A 12105-nucleotide genomic window follows, 5' to 3' on the forward strand; every position below is an offset into this window, starting at 1 on the left:
GCTCGGAAAGAGGAGCACCCTCTAATGAGTTGGTGGGATAAGCTTTGTGCTCTTTGTGATCAGCCACTCCCCATACAGCCCATAGGCTGGCCAGCCCATCCCAACCTTGCTATCACCCTGGGGAATGCCAATTCTAAAAGGCACCTGTATGGAGGGCTTGTTAAAACACTGATTAATGGGCTCGACGCCACAGCTTCTGATTTGCGTCTCTAACAAGTTCCCACGTGATGCTGATGTTGCTGGTCTGGGGAACCACACTTGAGAACCACTAGCCCAGCACATAATAGGCATTTAACAAACATTTGTTGTTCATCTTCACAATGGGAAGTCAAGGATGAGTGCTGTGGAACGGAAGAAAATAGGAATCATCTCATTCTGGATCTCTGAGTTTATAAGTATTTGTTGTATGTTTCCTGTTTCCCATACTGCTCATGCAATTTTAGCTATTTTCAGGAAACAGCTGTTGCTTTCCACCTTGAAAGACAATGAAAACTTAATAATAGGTAAAATGATATTTTGGAAGAAACTGATGTACCTTATATATCTGGGACAGCCTTGCCTCTTACATAATTGACAGTAGACATTGTAGGGATTATGTAAATTGACTTGATTTTCTTTTAAATCTTTAGGAAGACTTATCAATTAAAGAGGTCTAAGTAACTTGCCAAGCTTTACACAAAAACTTTTTTTTGGTCAGAAACATACATTTCTGACCTGAATTTTTTTTTTCTGACTGAAGTGATCACTTTTGATCATAAGTCAGAAAAATATTGGGGCAATGTGGAGTTTAGGATTGCTGCTTACTTCATGCCATTTCTTCAGCCCATCTCCTTTAGCTTCAAGGCTGAACACAAATGAGTTAAATGGAAATGGATTACTTAAAACCTACATTTGTGGCTCATTTTCCATTCACCAAACTCTCTTCTTCTTCCTCTTAGACATACACACTTTGGGAAAACCTCACAGAGCATGAAGAGCCAGCTCTTTCTTTCTTTTTTTTTTTTTTTTTTTTTTTTTTTTGGAGACAGTCTTGCTCTGATCTGTCACCCAGGCTGGAGTGCAGTGCAGTGGCGGGATCTCAGCTCACGGCAACATCCACCTCTCAGGTTCAAATGATTCTTGTGCCTCGGTCTCCCCAGTAGCTGGGATTATAGGCGCACCCCACCACGCCTGGCTAATTTTTGTATTTTTAGTAGAGATGGGGTTTTGCCATGTTGGCCAGGCTGATCTCAAACTCCTGGCTTCAAGTGATCCGCCCGCCTCGGCCTCCCAAAGTGCTGGGATTACAGGCCTGAGCCACCGCGCCTGGCAAAGCCAGCTTTTATTTAATGAAACTGAATAATGCATATTCATCAACATATCGGTAACTGGAATTAAGATTTGCAAGGATCACTGCAACGACAATATATATTCTTGCAACTATACTTCTCCATGCTCAAAAAGCTTTATAGGCTTTCAAAATGAATGTCTGTAACATCCCTCTGAGGTAAATGAGGAACCGGTGTAATTATCTTCTCTTCACAGATGGACAGGCAGACACAAAGGAATGGACTGAATCAGCCAGGAAGGGAATCAAGCTAAGGACCCAAATAATTCTAATACAATCTGCCTGTCTTCTCAGTGCTGCTTTCCTTTGATGCATGAAAATCTGTGTTGTGGGAAACTCTGAAGGCATTGTTTTTGTATTCTTCAGTGATGTAAGAAAGAAAACTCTGTATGACCATCTAAAGAGAGCAAGGGATGGGACTGGTAAATATGGGTGGCAGCAGGGCAAGTCTATAAAAACCAAATTTAATTTTGCTGGATAATATGATCAAGGTCCTTCAAGGCTGGATTCCATCAGCATCTGATCAGCCAGCAGCATGCTGTTATTTACATAAAAGCAGGCAGAGAAGGGGTAATATTAAACTAATAGACATTATCGTATGGCTGCAAACCTCTAAAACAATTCAACATTTGGGAAGTACTGAGCAACTGGAAATTTTTTCAATGACAATAGTTTTCAGTGCAACAGGCTTAGAAATCTGCTGTCTCTGGCCAGAAGCCAGATTGCCGACACAAAACAGCAGAGCCACAGACCCCAGTAAGGGGAGAATAACAGCAGCCCCAAAACTGGCACTACTAACCCTGTTTCGTATGACGCTATTTTGTTAAGAAGAAATTCATACTACAAAAACAGGGTCGTTTAGGAATTATAAGTTTTAATGATCTCACCTTTTAAGCAATGGACACATTGACAGGATCATCAACCAGAAGGCCTGGAAGAGTCTACACACTGCTGCCTTCCGCCAGGCGCCTCCACATACCCCAGCATCTGAGGTCGTCTGGCAGCAAAAGCCCCAACTTACCAGAGACCTCATTGTTCCTGTCCCTCAGACACAGTAACTTCCTCAAGGCCAGTGACCTCCATGAAAACTCCCCTGCCCAGATGCCTCCATCCCAGAGATCGTGAGACTGCAGGAAATGGAAGGCTGCAGCAGGGAGAGGCCTCAAAATACAATGGTTTGGGGTTTTCCTTTTCTATAATACTGTTCTTTACCAAGTGGAGTACATTTTGAAATGCAGAATTCAATTCAAGGATAGGACAGAAATACACAAAATTATTGAGAGAGCCAGAGATTATAATATGGGTAAACTATTATTCTAAAAGGTATTAGGGTCCAGGCATGGTGGCTCATGCCTGTAATCCCAACACTTTGGGAGGCCGAGGTGGGTAGATCACTTGAGTCCAGGAGTTTGAGACCAGCCTGGGCAATATGGTGAAACCCATCTCTACAAAACTACAATAAATGAGCCCAGCGGGGTGGTGCACACCTGTAGTCCCAGCTACTCGGGAGGCTGAGGTGGGAGGATCGCTTGAGCCTGGGAGACCGAGGTGGCAGTGAGCCCAGATCACGCCACTCCTCTCCAGCCTGGGCGACAGAGCAAGACTCTGTCTCAAAAAAATAAATAAATAAATAAATAATTATAAAAAGTATTAGCCTTAAAATTCAAACAATAAAAATAAAGGAAGGGTCTTATTTATGCAGTTCTTTCTAATATTTTGAGGTGGATAAGGTAACATAATACATACACAACTACCTACGAAGACTGATTATGTAAAGATACAAATAGGTATTTAGAGGGAGGGGTCACTGTTCTAATAAAATAAAACTTACAGCTTAATCAGACACATCTGATGTTATACTTAGTTGTTTGTGTTACATGGTAATAAGATAGAGCAGTAAGGAGATCACAGAAATGACTGGAATTAGGGCTATTTTACACTGCTTTAGGTTTTTTCAGGAGTTTTGTTGTTGTTGTTACCTTGATAGTTGAGAATCTTTACACCAGCAATATTATTAGTCCATCAATCAATATTACCAGCTTTCTATAATACCATAAATTTTTTTGATTATCATCATTCACACAGATATATTCACACTGGGGGGTGGGGAAAAACAGGACTGGATCCAATTTCTTTTCACCCAGAGATTTCCTTGTTCTTCCCCCACAACTTCTGTCCATGTGCCTCGTGTGTCTTCATTCTGCCAGCTCTCACTATGTACGTTAGCAATTTTTCTTAAAGTTGTCAGGTCAAAAAAAATCATCCAAAGAAAAAACAGGCTGGGCGTGGTGGCTCACGCCTGTAATCCCAACATTTTGGGAGGCCGGGGTGGGCAGATCATGAGGTGAAGAGTTCGAGACCAGCCTGGCCAATATGATGAAACCCCGTCTCTACTAAAAATACAAAAATCAGATGGGCATGGTGGCGCGCGCCTGTAGTCCTAGCTACATGGCAGGCTGAGGCAGAAGAATCGCTTGAATCTGGGAGGTGGAGGTTGTGGTGAGCCGAGATCGTGCCACTGCACTCCAGCCTGGGCGACAGAGCAGGACTCAGTCTCAAAAAAAAAAAAAAAAAAAAAAAGAAAAGGAAAAACAAACAAAAAACTTTCAGGGCCCTTCAATTAGCTAAATCAGAATCTCCGAGAGAAAGGCTTAGAATCTGTATATTTAACAAGCAGCACAGGTAATTCTTATTAAGTGAGTTTGGGCAATACGCTATTATAGGGTCCATATTTTCCAAGTCAAAATCAGAGCTCATGGATTTTTTTTTAACTGGTTAGTGAACTTATTTACAAAACGATCTCCTGAGATATACTTACCTCAAATACTTTTATAAATGAGATGGAATACAAATACATGGTTTAAAATGATAGATATTAAATTGCATTTTGGCATATTTTATAAAATTTTTTATTCCCCCCAGAAGATGTCAGCTGGGTGTGGTGGCTCACGCCTGTAATCCCAGCACTTTGGGAGGCCGAGACAGGCAGATCGCAAGGTCAGGAGATCGAGACCATCCTGGCTAACACAGTGAAACCCCGTCTCTACTAAAAATACAAACAATTAGCCGGGCGTGGCAGTGGGAGCCTGTAGTCCCAGCTACTCGGGAGGCTGAGGCAGGAGAATGGCGAGAGCCCGGGAGGCAGAGCTTGCAGTGAGCAGAGATCACGCCACTGCACTCCAGCCTGGGCGACAGAGCGAGACTCCGTCTCAAAAAAAAAAAAAAAGAAAAAGAAAGAAGGAAAGAAGGAAGGAAAGAAAGAAAGAAAAGAAAGAAAGGAAGGAAGGAAGGAAGGAAGGAAGGAAGGAAGGAAGGAAGGAAGGAAGGAAGGAAGGAAGGAAGGAAGGAAGGAAGGAAGGAAGGAAGGAAGGAAGGAAGGAAGGAAGGGAAAGAAAGAAGAAAGAAAAAGAAAGAAAGAAAGAAAGAAAGAAAGAAAGAAAGAAAGAAAGAAAGAGAGAGAGAAAGAAAGAAAGAAAAAAAAAGAAAAGAAAAAGATGGCTCTACCCGAAATGAGAACCATCTTGAATGTATGGCCCCTTTCTAGCCACGAGTTCTGAAGCAGCAGGGGTCAATGCTCAGAACTCCCCAGGGCAGCTGGATACTAGTAGGGGAGACAGTCAATCCTGAGCAAGGGGGTGTGGGGCTGGGGGCATGACTCGGAAGAGCAGGCCAGAACGGTGGCACAGAAAAAAGGATAGGAGAATAAAAACAGATTGGATCCCAGGCATCTGAGAGGGAAAGGGATAAAACATGTCAAAATTAAGGAAGGGGCTAAGAATGTGTTGGTGGTGGTGGTGCAATCACCCCTAGGTATTCACCACCTTCCACAGAATATACACTCTGAAGTCGTGACGACTGTCATTTATCCAGCATACCCTTTGGATACAGAATAGGGTTAGAGAAGACAAACACCATGTCTTCAGTTTCTTAAGTTCCTTCCCTAAAAACAACCAAAGCAGACTTATTTTCAGAGCCACGTAAGACATAATTGGTTATCAAAAAAGCAAGATGGACTGTCCCCAAAGAAATATACATTCCCCTAGGAAGGAAGAAAATATTCTTTATTATGTACTTGTTCTATGTCAAGTACTGTGGAAGGTACTCTGATGTATGGGTCTGATATTCATTCCACGAATTCTTCTCAAGGATCTATCAGGTGCTAAGCACTGGATTAGGTACTAAGAATACAGAACAAGAAAGGGATGGTCTGTGCCTTCGTGAAACTTACAATCTAGGAAAGACAGACATTTAAAATAAACACATATGAGATCTCAAGCGGCAATAAAAATAAAAATAACTAAAATAAACACATAAATGTGAGTTGTGTGGCGGGTTTAAAATGGGTAGCCATATCCCAGATGTGCTGGAATATACTTTTAACTTTTCTGATGGCGTTCAACTTAACTCTTGCATCCCCTTTCTGCTAATGAAAGGAAAATTAACTCAATCTTGTCATTTGAAGATAACTTAGCCTCTTTCAGTATAAAATTAGTCAGTATTCAAAGTTCTCCTCTTCCTTCTTCTGTTTCTTTTTCATGAGGATGGCCCAATTTCCTCCAGAAAGCCTTAACTATCCTCCAGCATCAGGGCACGGGGGGCTTCTGTGGTGTGGTTGTCCACATGGCCCTTGCTGGGTCACATACATGCATCCGCTGAGGTGCTCTTTATCAAAAGTGGTATCTGGCGTTCATTGCTGGTGTTCATGCTCCCTGCCATTGCTTCCAGTCCCAAAGTTCACACATGCCGTCTTTCCTGGTTCCATGGACACCCTGACATTTTTCCACTACCCTCAAATCCCTCAGAACTCAGACCCTTTCAACAATTTCCCCACACTATCCTGGAATGTGCAGGGTTCTGTAACGCTGTCCTTGGCCCATCTGCATTTCAAACTTGAGATGCTCCTAAATAAGTGCAGTTATTATAGTTACCTCCCTTGGTTTTGCCCCAACAGGAAACAGGGTGCCAGGGGCTTCTCTTCAGTATCTACTAGCATCTATACTCTCACCTCTTCTGAATCTCTTCTTCCTGTCTATTTGGAGGACTGACCACACTGTTAATACGACAAGCCTATGAAATGAAGAAATAGCCCAAACCTCAGTTAAGGGTGAGAATCAAGTAAAGAACGGCATACATATGGGATAACCTTGGCCCAGGAACCTAGTTCTTCTTCCCAGGGGAGGAGAAAAGGGGAAGGAAGAATTGAATTTGACTTGGTGCTTAGTCACAAGAGAAAAAGTTCCCATCTAGAAATGAATATCACAAATTATCAAATGTATATTTTCCTATTCCTAGCTGGAAACCATGCTTGTGGTGTTACACAGAACTCCTGGCCAGGCACAGTGACTCACACCTGTAATCCCAGCACTTTGGGAAGCCGAGGCAGGCAGATCATGAGGTCAGGAGATCGAGACCATCCTGGCTAACACGGTGAAACCCCGTTTCTACTAAAAAAAAAAAAAAAATACAAAAAATTAGCTGGGCGTGGTGGCGGGTGCCTGTAGTCCCAGCTACTGGGGAGGCTGAGGCAGGAGAATGGCATGAACTCAGGAGGCGGAGCTTGCAGTGAGCCGAGATCCGGACACTGCACTCCAGCCTGGGCGAGAGAGTGAGACTCCATCTCAAAAACAAAAACAAAAACAAAAACAAAACAAACAAACAAAAAAGAACTCCCTTGTGCTCAAAGTTACATTCATGCACTCCTGACTTTTCTAACTATAAAAATGTCAAAGTCTGCTACAGTTTTATCCTGACAATTTCTGGGAAGGAAAAGTAGAGGGTATTCTGAAAAGATACAGCAAGAGGTCCAATTTAGATTAGAGAACAGGAAGGGACTGGCACAAGAGAGACAAACTTTCTCAGCCTGATAGCAGCTAACCCAGTCACAGCGCCCACAGGCAGCTGGGATCCACCAGAAATGCTGGTTTCTCCGACTTCCAGTTGTTATCACTAGTGTCCAAAATTAACCAGCAAAATTAAGTGAAATCTGATAATAATATGCATGAACATTTCCTTTAATGTTTCAAGCTGGCTTGTAACTACACCATGGGCATGAAAGCAGCAAAATCCAGACTGCAAGTAAAGCTACAGCTCAAAAATCTGTTTTCTTCAACAAATAAATTACAAGGAGAATAGAGAGAGAGAAGTAACATGCAGATCAAAGAGAAATCATCACAGTGTGTGGCACTGGAGCCTGATTTTCTTTAAAGTAACTTTAAAGGTTGCTGTTTTTAAAACTATGGGAAAATTGAATACTGATGGCCTATTTGATGATTGTATGGAATTTGTGTTACAATTTTGGGTATGATAATTAATCTTGTGGTTATGTTTTTCTGAAAGTTTTTTAATCTTCTAGAGAAATATGCTTCAACGACCAGGCACAGTGGCTCACGCCTATAATCCCAGCACTTTGAGAGGCCAGGGTGGGCAGATTGCTCGAGCTCAGGAGTTTGAGACCAGCCTGGCCAACATGGTGAAACTAAAAATACAAATATTAGGCCATCTCTTCTAAAAATACAAATATTAGGCCGGGCGTGGTGGCTCACGCCTATAATCCTAGCACTTTGGGAGGCCGAGGTGGGCAGATTGCCTGAGTGCAGGAGTTTGAGACCAGCCTGGGCAACAACAGTGAAACCCTATCTCTACTAAAATATAAAAAATTAGCCAGGCGTGGCAGCGTGCACCTGTAGTCCCAGCTACTTGGGAGGCTGAGGCAGGAAGATCACTTGAACCCAGGAGACGGAGGTTGCAGTGAGCTGAGATCATGCCATTGCACTCCAGCCTGGGCAACAGAGTGAGACACCGTCTCAAAAAAAAAAAAATTACAAATATTAGCCTTCACTGTGGCGGGTGCCTGTAATCCTAGGTACTCAGGAAGCTGAAGCAAGAGAATCGCTTGAACCTGGGAGGCGGAGGTTGCAGTGAGCGGAGATCGGCCGAGATCAGGTCACTGCACTCCAGCCTGGGCGACAGAGCGAGACTGTGTCTCGAAAAAAAAAAAAGAGAGAGAGAGAGAGAGAGAATATGCTTCAAATATGTAAACATGAAATGTTATGATGTCTGTAAGTTGCATCAAAATAATACCAATGACGGAGTGGATGAGGAGATGGATAGGAGAGGATTGGCCTCAGGTTGACGGATATTGGGCTGAGTGGTGGCTACATAGGAATTAATTATGCTATTCTATCTACTTTTCTGTGTATTTAAAATCCACCACAATTAAAAATTTAAAAACATAAAAGCCAAAACTAAAATCTGCCTTGTAATTCTCCTCTTCATACATGACTATGTGAATAGACAAGTACCACTAGGCACGTTGTGTCAGTGGAAAATAGTTGTCATTTTTCTTTATGACTATGTATTAATATATACACACATATATATTTAGTCTTACATACACTTACTGCCTGTCATCAGTCCAGTGTCATTCAACGGACCTAGGTTCCCGGGTTCCGCTTTACTGCTTCCATATTTGTGTGTCTTCAAGCATGTAGTTCATGTTTCTCACTTTTAACTCCAAATGGTGATGTTGTCTGCTTTTGGGGTGGTATTGGGAGAACTGGTGATGGAACATTTAAAGTAGTTTAGCATTATGCAGTATACTAGAAGGATGTTAGGGACTAGAGCTGGTTTAATATCTGTTATTAGTCCTGGCTCAGCCATTGGTCGGTCATGTGAAGGTGCAAGTTGAACAGCTCCTTTAACTTGGTTAGTTCTCAGTTTCTTCACCTGTAAATGAAGTGTTGAGCCTGCTCTCCAAGGTCCTTTAGGCTCCAGTACTCCATGATTCATTAAATTTTATTACAGAATATTATAAAAGCTTATCATATAAAATACATTGCTTTTTTGCTCATAAAGAAGAACATGGTGTATATATAGATAGATAGCCTGAAGAGCATAAGTTAAATATATTCATTTTTGTTTTTATTTTGGTAGAAAGTGATTCTTAGTCTTCTATAAATAAACAGAATAAATAATATTTAACCACAAATGACAGTAAAAGTTCAGTTCATATCACACTGTAAGTTAATCAGGGTTATGACTAGGATTTCAAGACTGTGAAATTATATGGGAACATAGAAATTAAATTATTCTTATTAATCTCCATAAACACTAGAAAAAAGTCAAGGAAACATTTTTAAAAATAAACCAACAACATAATGGTTAAAACTGAAAGAAATGATGATAGCAGCATTAACAATATTAATAATTGTGGTAGCAAATTTTTATTTCACTCTTGCTGTAATATAGTAAGCACTATTTTAAGCAGTTTGCATACATTTGACTTGTTTAATTTTCATAATGATCTTAGGAGCGGTTATTATTATTGTCTTCATCTCTAAAGTGAGGACCCTTGCCCAAAGTTATAGAGTCAGTTCACCTGTAGGGTATTCTGTGAGTATCAGGTAATATTTGTGAAGTAATGTATATGAAAATGCTTTGTAAGCTGGACGTGATAGCACGTGCCTGTAGTCCCAGCTACCTGGGAGGCTAAGGCAGGAGGATCACTTGAGGCCAGGAGGTTGAGGCCATCATGAGCTATGATCGAATCTGTGAATAACCACTGCAATCCAGCCGAGGCAACATAGCAAGACCATGTCCCTTAAAAAAAAAAAAAAAAGCTTTGTAAAGTGACAAACATTTTAAATGCCAAACAGGTGTTAATTACCATTATTAGAATTAGGCGGAAGTTTAAATGTTTTACATATGTTTAATAATATAAGATGAAAAAATAGTAAAATATTTTTAAAACATTGGAAAATCTCATTGCAAAAAGAGACAAGACATGCCTAATGAAATAATAGACTAGGCAATGATCATCAATGGCAGCCAAGATAACTAGGCGAAAAGCCAAAGGCAAACTTCATGATGAATGTATCTGGCGAAAACTCTTAAACCCACTAATAAATGTTAACATCAAAAAGAGAGATAACCAGACATGATGCCTTCTGAGGGAGATACGCAACTGCACCCTTTGGTGAAAAACCAAAACCTGAATCTGATCAAGATCCTAGGAAATACTGGGGACAAAAGTACACGAAACTGTTGTACAAACTAGAGAAAAGAATCAGCCAAATCCAGAATATGAGAATCATTATAGGACAAATGTCCTTGTTTCTTCAACAAATAAATTCCGGGGAGGGGGAAGGAGGGGAGAAAAGACTTGTTGTTTTAAAAATATTTGAGAGGCATGTCTAAAATGTATTGTGTGTAGCCCTTCTTTGGATCTTTTCATTTTTAAGTTTCTTAATGGTGTTTTCTGAATGTTGTAAATCACTTTATTGGGGGTATGATTGGCATACAAAATACTGTACATAATTAATGCATACAACTTGATGAGCCTGGAGATAAGTATATATCTGTGAAACCATCAGCACAACCTATGCCATACACATATCCATCACCTCCAAGTTTCCTCCTGCCTTCCTTATTTATTTATTTAGAGTGTGTGAGTGTGTGTGTGTGTGTGTGTGTGTGTGAGAGAGAGAGATAAAAACACTTAGACCTTGTTTGGATCTTGATTTGAACAAACCAATTATTTAAAAAACTATGGGAAATGTAAGTACTAACTGGATTATTTAGTGATACTAAGGAATTATTGTTATTTTAAAATGATATATAGTATTGTGGGGTATTTTTGGGCAAGGCCTTACCTATTGGTGTTACAAACAGACATATTTACATACAAAATAATGTATTTATGTTTAGCTTCAAGAAATTTAGTGTGGGAAGGAAGTGAATACATAGATTTTAAAAGACTGGGCATGAGTTAATTATCGTTAAAGCTAGGTAATATGTGCATGAGATTTCATTATAATACCCTGTCCATTTTCATATATATGTTAATTTTTCTATAATAAAAAGACTAGAATATAAAGACAAGATGAAATGGTTAAAAATAGTCCATAGAAGCGGAAAAGAATATTATTATTTTGAAATTGAAGATACTGCAGCTAAATTTCACTTTCTGTAGGTGAAGTGAGAAATTGCATTGCAAAGTACTCTTTAAAAAAAGACAGAACCATTAGGGATTTGTCAATTTTGTTTCCCTTTCTTTGTTTAATTTAGGAATCAGGAATTTTTTTTTTAAAAAGTCTACATAAATCTATTATTTAACAAAGATATTCCCTGAGCACACACTAAATGCCAGACTCTTGTCTTACTGTATACATTTGATGAATTTTAGTTACTGTGTGAAATCCAGCTGGAGATGCCAAGACAACACCCACAAAGCAATTAGAAATCAGAACAGGACAATACTGTAACAAAGACAGCTAGCTACTCCCCAGATTTGTGCTTCTCTTCCATAGAGAAAAGTAGTTCCAGGGATACAGACACCCAGCCAGGGGGTACATTTCCCAGCACAAGGTGGAGCCCTGTGCCTGGTTCTCACCAGCAGAAGTGTTATGCCACTTCTGGACTGAGGTGGCAAAGAAGCAGATTGAGGTGGCAAAGAAGCAGATAGACTGTCCTTCTTTCCAACTTTCAGCAAGTACCAATGCCTGGGGCAACTCTGGGAGTTTTGTGTTGAAGATGGTAAAGCCTCCATCACCCTGAGTCTCCAAACGGCTGCAAAAAGCACAGTGCTCCTTTTCCCCATCCCTGCCCCTGATGCACCATTAATTATACACTCTCACCTGTGAATAGCAAGTATAACTTCTACGGTGTTAAGCCACTGAGATTTTGGGTTTTTATCTCTTATAGAGGTTAGTTCATGTGTCAGTTGCCAAGTGGGATGTTACAGTGTATATTCGGAGATTAAGAAATCACTGTAATCACAA

Source organism: Macaca thibetana, chromosome 3, assembly GCF_024542745.1.
Source record: "Macaca thibetana thibetana isolate TM-01 chromosome 3, ASM2454274v1, whole genome shotgun sequence".
In the NCBI taxonomy this organism is placed as follows: domain Eukaryota; kingdom Metazoa; phylum Chordata; class Mammalia; order Primates; family Cercopithecidae; genus Macaca; species Macaca thibetana.